The sequence below is a fragment of the Macaca thibetana genome, chromosome X, assembly GCF_024542745.1.
Source record: "Macaca thibetana thibetana isolate TM-01 chromosome X, ASM2454274v1, whole genome shotgun sequence".
In the NCBI taxonomy this organism is placed as follows: Eukaryota; Metazoa; Chordata; class Mammalia; order Primates; family Cercopithecidae; genus Macaca; species Macaca thibetana.
The window spans coordinates 98961486-98974264 of record NC_065598.1 but is presented as its reverse complement, the minus strand read 5'-3'; the positions used below and the strand labels follow the sequence as shown (position 1 = coordinate 98974264).

General features: G+C 38.2%; 1 protein-coding gene across 6 annotated transcripts in view; it reads left to right on the top strand.

Moving 5' to 3' along the window:
* Window positions 1-11717: 11717 nt before the first annotated feature.
* Window positions 11718-12779, top strand: part of RAB40A (RAB40A, member RAS oncogene family) — a 47390-nt gene continuing 46328 nt past the window's right edge. For 4 of the 6 annotated variants that reach the window (XM_050775994.1, XM_050775992.1, XM_050775993.1 and 1 more), the window contains exon 1: window positions 11718-12771. The gene's annotated coding sequence lies outside the window, so the exon portion shown is untranslated. The remainder of the gene's footprint in view (window positions 12772-12779) is intronic. The other 2 variants (XM_050775991.1, XM_050775990.1) reach the window with 2 other exon arrangements.

Genomic DNA, 12779 nt, shown 5'->3' with positions numbered 1-12779 from the left:
CTGAAGAGTGAGCTGGCAGAATTCCCTCTTCTTTGGAGGATATCAGCTTTTTATTCTATTTAGGACTCCGGCTGACTGGATGAGACCCACCCACACTGGGGAGGGCAATCTGCTTTACTTAGTCTGCCAATTTAAATGTAAATTTCATCCAAAAACACTCTCACGGAAACATCCAAAATAACGTTTGACCAAATATCTGGGCGCTGTGACCCAGCCAAGTTGACACATAAAATTAGTCATCACAACATACATTTGCCAGTATTTCCACTATCAGCTTTTATAAGTCATTGGTAACGTACTGAAACCAGGGAGAAAAATGTCACTAAGACATTTTTCTAAAGGTCATCTCCAGAGAAATGAATTACTAAAATAAAATAGTTTTGTAGCTCTTGACTCTCTGTGTGTGGGTAGATTTTAATTGTGGAGTTTTCTTTTTATACTTCCAAACAAATCTACCTTGATGAATTCTTGGATTCTTGGGCGATGAGAAAAAGAGGGAGAGAGCATGTATGTATGTGGGTATCTAGGTATGTATGAAGGTGTATATTGCTGAAGCTGCCAGGAATGTTTATTGTGAGAAAAAATTGAGGTTAATTACTGTGCATCATGTCAGTCCTATTCAGTTCTTAGCACATGTTAGGAATAAGATCGAGGAGGTGGTTGGTTTTTTGTTTTGTTTTGTTTTTTCCTCCCAGCTTTCCTTGGCTAGCATGGTTACCATGGTGACTCAGTGATTGCTATGGGTTTTGGTGCAGAATGAAAATCTATTTATGATTCTTGCTTGAATCATTTACTACTGTGATAGTTGTCAGGGTTGCTTTTATAATTCTGTCACTTTGTTTAGATTTATTAATTGACATTTGACTGTTGGATAGAGCTATGTGTATGTGTGTGTGTGTGTGTATATATGTGTGTGTGTATATATATATGTGTGTGTGTGTGTGTGTATATATATATATATATATATATATATTTTTTTTTTTTTTTTTTTTTTTTTTGAGACAGAGTTTCGCTCTTGTCGCCCAGGCTGGAGTGCAATGGCGCGATATTGGCTCACTGCAACCTCCGCCTCCTGGGTTCAAATTATTCTCCTGCCTCAGCCTCCTGAGTAGCTGGGATTACAGGCACCCGCCACCATGCCTAGTGAATTTTTGTATGTTTAGTAGAGATGGAGTTTCCCCATGTTGGCCAGGCTGGTCTCGAACTCCTGACCGCAGGTGATCCACCTGTCTCTGCTTCCCAAAGTGCTGGGATTACAGGTGTGAACCACTGTACCCAGCTATTTATTTATATTACTGTGATTCATAGATTCCTGGTTTGCTCAAAGATATAGCATTTGTTATTATCAATATTTATTTGATGCTCAAATTATTCCAGAATTGGCCAGTGGAAGCCCCTCAAGTTGACCTCAGTCCATTTGACGCCTTCCTAGAATTCCTGGAGCATGCATTTTGCTCTCTGAGCCTATCTCCTCGTAGGTAAAAAGGACATAAGCTTATCTCCCCATAGGTAAAAAGGATGCCAACCTCAGAGCATTGCTCTGATGATCTGAAGAGTGAAAGTCTACAAATTACAACCTACCACATGTGTAGCATCTAGTAGGCCTTAAACAAATTTTGGCTGTCCATTCCCACTTGCCTTCATTCTGTCATTGTAATGCTACTGACATTAACATAGTAGCACAGTGGCTCATGCCTGTAATCCCAGCACTTTGGGAAGCTGAGGTGGGCGGATCACTTGAGGTCATGAGTTCGAGACCAGCCTGGCCAACATGATGAAACTCCATCTCTACTAAAAATACAACAACAACAACAACAACAAAACCCAATTAACCAGACATGGTGGTGCACTCCTGTAATCCAAGCTACTTGGAAGGCTGAGGTGGGAAGATTGCTTGAACCTGGGAGGCAGGGCTTACAGTGAGCCAGTATCATGCCACTACACTCCAGCCTAGTTGACAGAGTGAGACTCTGTCTCAAAAACAAAAACAAAAACATAATAGCATGATTACCAGAGAGAATATTTGGAAATGTAACACCAAGCAGTGATAATATTATTAAACTTTATTTTTTAAAAAATATTTCATTAACAAAGATTCTATATATTTAAGTTGTACAGTGTGATGATTTGACACACCTATACATTATGTAATGATTATCACAATCAAATTATAACATATCTATCACCACTCATGCTTTATTCTAGATTCCCAGAACTTGTTCATCTTAAAACTGAAAATTTATGCCCTTTGATTAACACCTTCCCATTTCCCTGACTTTCTAGCCTCTGCAACCACTGCTCTATTCAGCATCTATGAGTTTGACCTTTTAAGATTTTACATATGAGTGAGATCACGCAATATTTTTCTTTCTGTGTCTGACTTGTTTCACTGCTAATGTCTTCTAGGTTCATTCATGTTGTTACAAATGGCAGTATTTCCTTCTTGTTTATGGCCGAATAATAGATATATATTATTATATTATATATTATATATTTGATATATATATATACACACACACACACCACATTTTTAATATTCATTCATTCACCGATAAACAGTCAGGTTTATTCCATATTTTGGCTATTTTGAGTAATGCTGTAATGAACATGGGAATGCAGATACTCCTTCAAGATACTGATTTCATTTCCTTTGAATATATACCTTGAAATGGGATTGCTGTATTGTATGGTAGTTCAATTTTTAATTTTTTGAAGAATCTCCATACTGTTTTCCATAATGGCTGTACCAAGTTACTTTCCCAGCAACAGTGTACAAAAGTTCCCTTTTCTTTACATACTTGGTAACACTTGTTACCTCTTGTCTTTTTGATAATAGCCATCCCTTCAGCTGTGAGGTGATATCTCATTGTGATTTTGATTTGTATTTCTTTATGATTAGTGATATTGTGCACCTTTTCATACACTATACCTGTTGGCCATTTTTATATCTTCTTTGGAAAATACCAATTCAGGTCCTTTGCTATTTTTTATTGAGTTGTTTGGGTTTTTTTCCTATTGCATGGTGTGAGTTCCTTTCATGTTTTGGGTATTAACTCTTTATCAGTTATGTGGTTTGCAGATATTGTCTCTCATCCCATAGGTTGTCTTTTCATTTTGTTGTCTCCTTTGCCATGCAGAAATTTTTTAGTTTGATGTAATTCTACTTGTTTATTTTTGCTTTAGTTGCCTATGCTTTTAGAGTCATATAAAAAAAATTGCCAATACCCATGTCAAGGACCCATGTCTGTTTTCCCTATGTCATCTTCTGGGAGGTTCACGGATTCAGAGTTTATGTTTAAGTCTTTAATGCATTTGAATTAATTTTTGAATATGGTGTAAAACAATGGTCCAATTTCATTTTTTTTTTTTGCATGTGGATATTCAATTTTCCCAACGCTATTTATTGAAGACACATTCCTTTTGTCATTGTGTATTCTTGGTGCCCTTGTCAAAGATCAGTTGACTCTGTATGTGTGAACTTATTTCTCGGCTCTACTCTGTTCTTTTAGTCTATGTGACTGTTTGTATTATGCCAGTACCATGCTGTTTTGATTACTATATCTTTGTAATATAGTTTGCAATCAGGGGAATGTGATGCTTCCTGCTTTGTTCTTCTTTCTCAAGGTTGCTTTGGCTATTCAGGGTCTTTTGTGGTTTCTTATAAATTTTAGGATTATATTTTCTTTTCCTATGAAAAATGTCATGGGATTTTTGATAGGGATTGCATCACCTCCTTGCTTAAATTTATCCAATGTGAAATAGATCTTTCACCTCCTTGGTTAAATTTAATCCTAAGTATTTTATTCTTTCTGATTCTATTGTAAATGGGATTGACTTCTTTTTCACATAGTTTGTTGTTAGAGTGTAGAAACACAACTGATTTTTGTATGTTCATTTTGTATCCACAGTTTTACTAAATTCGTTCATCAATTCCAACAGTTTTTGGTGGAGTCTTTAGGGTTTTATTTGTAGAAGATCATGTCATGTGCAAACAGATACTTTAACTTATTCCTTTCTGATTTAGATGCTTTTCATTTCATTCTCTTGCCTAACTTCTGGCTAGGACGTCCAGTGTTAAGTTGAATAGAAGTGGTGAGAGTGGGCATCCTTACCTTGTTACTGATCTTAGAGGAAGCTTTCAGCTTTTCACCATTGAATATAATGTTAGCTCTGGTCTTGTCATATATGGGTTTTGTGTGTCTATGTTGAGGCTCATTTCTTATATACCTAATTTGTTGAGAGTTTTTATCCTGAAAGGATGTTGAATTTTGCTGAATGCCTTTTATTCATCTGTTGGGATGAACATATGGTTTTTGTTGTTCATTCCATTAATGTCATTTATAGATTTGGATATATTGAGCCACCTTTGCATCCCAGGTATGAATCCCTAGTGATCGTGTTGAATGATCTTTTTAATGTGCTATTTAATTTGGTTTGCCAGTATTTTGTTGAGGATATTTGCATCTATGTTCATCAAGAATATTGGCCTGCAATTTTCTTTTCTTGTAGTGTCCTTGTCTGGCTTTGTTACTAGAGTAGTACTGGCCTTGTAAAATGAATTTGGAAGTGTTCCCTCCTCTTTAATTTTTGGGAAGAGTTTGAGAAGAATTGGTATTAGTTCTTTAAAAGTTTGGTAAAAATTAGCAGTGAACCATCAGGTCCTGGGCTGTTCTTTGATGGGATACTTTTATTACTGATTCAATCCCCTTGTTGGTCAGTTCATATTTTCATGTTTTCTACTTTTTCATAGTTTAGTCTTGGTAGGATGTATGCATCTAGGAATTTATCCACTTCTTCTAGGTTACCCAATTTGTTGCCATATAGCTGTTCACTTCTCTTCACACTGTTCTTCTCTTTTGAGGTAGTCTCTTATCAACCTTTGTATTTCTGTGATGTCAGTTGTGATATCTCCTCTTTCATTTCTGATATGTGTATATATATATATATATATATATATATATATATATATATATATATATATTTTTTTTTTTTTTTTTTTTTTGAGACAGAGTCTTGCTCTGTACCTAGGCTGAAGTGCAATGGCATGATCTCAGCTCACTGCAATCTCCACCTCCCGGGTTCAAGTGATTCTCATGCCTCAGCCTCTCAAGTAGCCTCTGAAGGGATTACAGGCATGCACCATCACGCCCAGCTAATTTTTATATTTTTTGTGGAAACGGGGTTTCGCCATGTTGACCAGGCTGATCTTGAACTTGTGGCCTCAAGCTATATGCCCGCCTCAGCCTCCCTAAGTTCTGGGTTTACAGGCATGAGCCACCACACCGGGCCTACTTCTGATTTTATTTATCTGAGTCATCTGTCTTTTTTACTTTGTTAGTCTTGTTAAAGTTTTGTTGAATTTTTAAAAATCTTTTCATAAAATCCACTCTACTGTGGATTTTTCTATCGTTTTTCTCATCTCTATTTCAGTTATTTCTGATCTGGTCTTTATTATTTCATTCCCTCTACTAACTTTGGGCTTAGTTTGTTTTTATTTTTCTAGTTCCTTGATGTATAACATTAGGTGGTTTATTTGGAATCTTCTTCTCTTTTGATGTAGACATTAATTACTATAAACTTCTCCCTTAGAACTGATTTTGCCACAACTCATGAGTTTTGGTATGTTTCCATTTTGGTGTATTTCCATTTCTATTTGTCTCAAGGTATTTTAAAATTTCCCTTTTAATTTATTTACTGACTCATTGGTTGTTTAGGACAATGTTGTTTAATTTCCATATTTTTATAAAATTTCTGAAATTCCTTCTACTATTGATTTCTAGTTTTATACTATTGTGGTAAAAAAAAAATACACTTGATATTATTTTAATGTTGAATTTGTTAGGACTTCTTTTGTTGCCTAACATATGATCTATCCTCCAGAATATGTGCTTGAGAAGAATGTATATTCTGCTGAGGCACAAAGCACAGATATACATGGAAGGACTATGGCTCTGGTATCTGGTGCAGTAATGTACCTGATATCTGGGGTGCTGGCACCCCTGATGTTGTGTTATGGCAATATGTAAGGTGAAAATGCTCGTAAAGTAGCTAGAGGGCCAAGAATGGGAGCACAGATGCACACAAAGTTAGAGAGACTCTGTCGTTAGGGGAAGGTCTAGTTCTCTGTGGCATCTGAGCTGGCACCTTGAGTTGGGTCATGCATAGTGAGGACTTGGTTCTCGAGCCTGGAGTGTGGACTAGCTCATTATGTCAATGGCTGTGGTGTCTGAGTCATCAGTGGGCCCAGTGTAGCCACAGAGCCTGGGTCTGGAGTGTGATCACTCGCAAAGAGGTTATGGCTCTACATTAAGGAATGCTCAGGGTTGGAAGAGGTGGTGGCTCCTTTCCTGAAGCAGCTCAACGGGGTGGCTACTTCTTGTGGAGAAGGAGAGGTATGCAGCTGTGTCTCCCTCTCTGGATTTCCCTAGTAGGAATGGCTGCGGGTTACCTCAGTGGCAAGGGATACTGGTGTCCTCTGTGGAGCACTCCTCTGGGTACCATGACGGTTCCCTGTGCATGACTGACATGCCACCTTTCTTCTTTGCTCATAGCTGTCTCCTGGTGTCTCAGGTATGCTGTTCTCACCAGAAATCCTTTCTCTGTGGGTAGTCTCCTTTTTTTTCTCCATTGTGCTGCTGCAGAATTTTTATTGGACCATTGAGCCCTTTCTGGTCTATTTTGGTTTGTGAATAGATGTTTGTATTTGTTTTTGTTGGGGGATGAAGGCTGATACCTCCTACTCCACCATCTTGGTCAGTTTTTTTTTTTTTTAATTTTTGAGACTTTTCTTTAGAGTTCCTCCTAAAGTAAAATATGATATTCTTTTGTTGCATGATTTTATCTACAGATGCCTACTTCATGGAAAAGAAGGAAAAAATAATTATGAGAACAAATACATGTTCACATCTCATCAGTGGGACCTGCCATATATGCCTACTTGTTATGTGTATCTTCTTTCAGACTTGCTCAAACAGACACACTGTGTTCTGCGGTGGACAGGTCTATGCAAACCTACCCCCAAAGTCCAAGGAAGCTGAGAGGCCAAAGAAAGAGGCTGATAAATCCAGTTTCTTAGAAAGAAACATTTAATAGGGACTAACAAACAGAAGCTATTGGAAAATCCAAATCCAGGGCTTACTTACCATAAGGAAAGGGTATACATGATTCAGAAGAAATCTGTAGGAAAATTGAAGTACAATAACATCAAGATTGTTTTGACCTAAGGGCAAGAATTATGGTAAGTATGTGCTCTTACACAAGGAACAATAGATAAACTGGAAATTTTTTGAGGCTTTCCTGGAACTGAGGTTAATCAGAAGTAAATATGGCAGATTAGCATCCAAGATAGAGTAACTTTAGCCTCCACATACTTATTTTCTCAGTTTATATGCTGTAGGGAGCACTAACAGAACCTTCAGATACTATTTGCTGTCACTTTTTAAATCTAAGGTGTCCAAAGTCTTAGAGTTTCCCAGGTGCCATCTAGCCCCAAGTAATGAACATGAAACAGCTTTCCATTTGTCCATACTTAATTTTCCATGTTTCATTTACATTATTACTCATTACATTGTTATACTTGTACATCTGGAACCTAATCTGGAAAATCTTGGTGCGAAAAGGCAGTGATTTCTGGAATTTAGTTTTCATGTGTCCACACTACTACAAAAATCCCTTGGTTGGTTTAGAGATGCATCCCATTTAGAACCTGACCTGATTTTGTGTTATAAGTGCTGGGCATGTGTATCTTTTCCATTCCTTTTATTATTTTTAATTGCACAAGGAAGGTACTTTAAGAGTGTTTTAATGTGCACATATTGATTGTTCCTGGGCCCTGGGCTGAGTGAGACTCTGACTCAACTTATACCCCGAACCCACTGTGTCAGGATTCTTCCCCTCCAGAGACTGTGGTGCTGAGCCCTGGGTGGTTTCATGCAGTCTCTCCCCCTTTCCATCCCTTGTGGAAGTCACTGCTCGGCTAACTAGGTAGCTAAACAGAGGAGCCTACTTTCAATTTAAGGGGATGCATTTGGGAGAATACAGAGAGAGACATTGTGCTCATGCATTTTGCATTGCTATAAAGGAATAATACCTAAGGTGAGGTAATTCATAATGAAAAGAGGTTTATTTGGCTCAGAGTTCTGCAGACTGTACAAGAAACATGGTGCCAGCATCTGTTTCTGGAAGCTTTTACTCATGGTAGAAGGCAAGGGGAGGTGGCATGTCACACAGCAAGAGAGGAAACAATAGAGAAAAGAGGAGGTGCCAGGCTCTTTTTAACAATCAGATCTTATGGTAACGAATGGAGCCAAAACTTACTCATTACCACAAGGATAGCACCAAGCCATTCAAGAGGGATCTGCCCGCATGACCTAAACACCTCCCGCCAGGCCCCACCCTCAACATTGGAGATCACATTTCAACTTGAGATTTGGAGGAGACAGATATTCAAACTGTATCACGCGTGTTATGAAACTACTTTCATTTCATTTCATTTTCATTTCATGACCTTCACTGAAATCCTAGGAAGAAGAGACATTGCCTGACAGCAGAATGTAAGGTTCATTTGAGAGGCATGCTTGTCCTTTCCCTGGGCATCTGTAATTTCGCTGAAGCCACTCAGTTGGAGCTGTAATTTCCCTGATGCTGCTCAGCTTTTCCTGAAGCTATCATGTGGATAGATTAATATATTAGTTTTGTGACAACCATATTACCTAGTTCCTTTGGCTCAGGGATGTTCCCCATTCTGATGCTAAGCCATTTTCCTGTGGGAAGGACTGGAGATTTTGTTTTTTTTTGGATTATTTTTCTCACTTCCAAACCCAACATGCTTTTGTTGGAAAATGCACAAAAGGAAAAATATCATTAGAAACCCTAAAAATTCTATTATTCATGAATAAGAACTGTTAACTTTTGAATATTGCTATGGTTTGAATGTCCCTTCCAAAACTCATATTAAAATTTTATTGACATTATAACAGTGTTGAGAGGTGGGGCCTTTAAGAGGTGATTAGGTTATGATAGCTCTGCCCTCATGAATGATTTAATGCCATTATTGTGATAGTAAGCTTCTAATAAAAGAATGACTTCAGCCCCATTTTCTCTGTCTTCTGCACTCACTTCTGCTTCCCACACTTCCGTCATGGGATGACCCTTGCCAGATGCCAGCACTATGCTGTTGGACTTGCCAGCCTTCAGAACAGCGAGAAATAAATTTCTTTTCTTTATAAATTATCCAGTCTCTGGTATTCTGTTATAGCATCAGAAAATGGACTAAGAGAAATAAACATTTTTCCAGAAGTTTTACTATGCAAATGTAACTATACTTAAAACAAAAATCAGATAATATCCTACTTATAGCTTTATAAACTGCCTTTTTATGAAAAACATCATATTTCGAAGGTCAATCTATATCAATCAATATAAATCCACATAATAACAAAAATGGCCATAGAAGCAGTAATGGTCTATTCAGGTATAATAATAATAATAATAGCTAATGTTTATTGTGATTTCCTCAATGCCTGATACTGTTGCAAGTGCTAAACATATACTTAATCATTTAATCCTCACCATATTATATGATGAGGCACTGTTGTTGTCTGACTTTAAACATAAGGGAACTGAGGCATAGTGAGGATAGGGCTAGCAAGTGCTGAGACTTCAATTTGAACACAGGCTGTGTGGCTCCCAAGCCCTTACATCTAATCAGTATATGCCACTGCCTCTCATATGAGAACACCAACCGTATTATTTATCAGAATAAAGCAAAATATATGAAATTAAGATACTACATTTTTCCCCATTTGACTAAGCAGAGATTTAAAATATTGAAAAAAAATGAATGTGATTTGGAATTTGGGGAAATGTGTCCTGGAATACTGTGGAAGGGGCTGACCAGCATCTTGTCTCCCTTCCTGTTTCTCAAAGACGTTCCTATTCTGAAGCGAGGGGCTTTGCTGTAGGTGGAGCAGAGAATGGTTATGTTTCCCAGTGATTTTATTCTTTTGCATATTTATAAGACCAATAGGTGTTTATTACAGTTAAAAAAGTGAAAACATAGGACATAAAATAAAATAACCATTCCTCAAACATAACACCTAAAAATAAGACCTGCTAATGTTTTCATCCGCATTATTTTCTTAGAAGTTTTCTCATGTAGGAATTTATACACTTATGCATGTATGGACGCATTTATATATTTATATGAAAAAGACAAGATCTCATTTTAGTTTTTTAACCTGCCTATGTCAATATAGTGGGTTGGATAATATCCTCCAATAATATATGTCCAAGCCTTAGCCCTTAGTACCTGTGAATGTAATATTATTTGGAAATAGAGTCATTGCAAATATAATTTAGGATCTCAAGATGAGATGATTCTGGATTTAGTGTGGGCCCTAAATCTAATGACTGGTGTCCTTGTAACAGAGAGGATGGGGAGATTTGACATACACGGGAAAGAAGGTCATGTGAAGAAGGAGGCAGAGATTGGAGTTATGCTGCCATAAGCCAGGGAAAGCTATGAGTCACCAGAAGCTGGAAGAGGCAAGAAAAAAATTGTCTTCCCAAGCCTTCATGGGGAGTGTGACCCTGTCAAAACCTTGATATCAGGCTTCTGGTCTCCAAAACTGTAAGAAAATAAATTTCTGCTGTTTAAAGACACAAATTTTGTGGTAATTTGTTGTGGTAACCCTAGGAAACTAGTATACTCACTAACAACATATCTAAAATGTCATTAATTGTAAATAAACACCAGTCTATGTCTTATATTGATGTGGCTGTAAGGATAGTAATATCAGTGACACATTAAAGAAATTTAAAATTGACTAAAATTTCTTGTAACAAGTGATTTTTATATGTATTGAGTCATTCACTGCTCATAGCTCCCTTACGAGATAGATATTGTGGCTAATCTCTGTTTTATAGATGAAAAACTGAGGGACAGAGAGAGTGACTTTGCCCAAGACTACACAGTTAGGGAGTGGGTCAGCTTGGATTTGTGCCCAGTACATGTTGCTCCAGAGCCTGGAAGCTGTCACAAATTTGTTAAGTGAAAGCAGTCTGCACAAGTGAGCGTATTTTAGGAGGTCATTAAAAGTAATACTAAGTGTTTTAATACAGTTACACATTTACGCAAACATTGGACCTAGTGACAAAAGGTGGTTTGTGATCTTGGAGAGCCTGTTCATTGCAATCAAGGGACAGAAGCCATAGTAGGGGGATAAGGAGTCAACAAAGTGAACAATGTTAACAGAGACTGTAGAGAACTGTTTTTGGTACTTTGAATTTGAAGGAGGTAGGGAGAGACAGAGAGAGAATGAATTAAATATCCTATTGCTGAATGAGTAATAAGAGGTTAAGGAGGGATATTTTAGAATCAATTCCTTTAAACTTAAGTACATTCAAAAGTTAATGTAAAGGAGCTCTCTAATCTCAGATGTAACCTTGAAGTTGTCCATATATTTATTTCCCTACTACCATCTCATTTCTATTATGGAGTTAATGAGACACCTCCATTGGAATACTATGGGCTTTGAGTGAAATACAGATTTAGTTATTAGTGATTAAAAGTGGGAAAACTGTGTGAAAGAAGTGCTCATAACTCTTGGACTTTTACCTCTCAGGGAGGCAGCAGGTGGCTGAAATTCTGGCGTGCTGTGACTGGATAATGCATGATCTGAGGACCCCTATACTGATGACTGTGGATGGGGCCACATTTTTTTCTACAAATATATTCATATACTGAGCAGTCAGGAGCAGCCCTTAGGCAAATACCACACCTTGCTTCTCTGGTGTGATTGATATCTGAGCTCACCAGGTGAGTTCAAAAACATGCCCATGTTCCCAGCATTGGGAACTGGGTCTGCTGAAAGGCCTGATGTTGGCCAGCTTTTATGAGATTATGAAGCACCCAAGAATGTAGAGAACGTTCTGTTTCTAAAACTTTGAACTCAAGGCATATCAGAGAGAGATTTGCCTTCCTTATATGGATGTCTGTGTTCTCATTAGGAGAGAAACAATGAAAAATAACTTTTCACAATGCCTGCCTTAGCCTTGAGGCTCGACCAGCCCCCATTTCTGTGTCTCAGCATTTAAAGGGCTATTGAAGTCCCACTCCATGCTATATATTCTCCACAGGTTTTCTCATTAACTCCTCAGGACAGCTCTGTAAGGATGGTATGGTCAGTCCCATTTCACAGATAATCAGGCTCAGACTCACAGAGTCTAAATCACCTAAAGTGGCAGGATTGGAATGAGGTTCCATCTCTCACCCTCCCTAGAGGACCCTGAGCAGCCTCCCTTTTAGAAGATGGGCTTCCGGGACTTGAGAAATGGTCAGAATCCATTGCCCTGCTATAATGGACCCATGCATCCTCACTCCACAGCCCCTCTGGGTGATGAAGAAGACAGAGAGATGATATCCTGCCCCTTGTGCCGAGAGACCTGGTTGTTGGGCTGCATGAATTGGCTGATTCCTGAAGTGGTGAGTGGGCTCAGTCAGAAGCTCAGGTGTTGGCTTTGGGACAGGTGAGCTGGACAGAAGGAAAGTAACATGCCCTGAACTACTGAAAGCAAATGCACTCTATATTTCATCTCCTTTAATCTTTTTGTTTTTGTCTGTTTCGGTAGAGACAGTGTCTCGCTATGTTGCCGAGGCTTGCCTTGAATTCCTGACCTCAAGTGATCCTCCCACGTCAGCCTTCCAAAGTGCTGGGATTACAGTCATGTACCACCTCACCTGGCCTCCTTTAATCTTAATTGCTATCCAAGGTACCCAG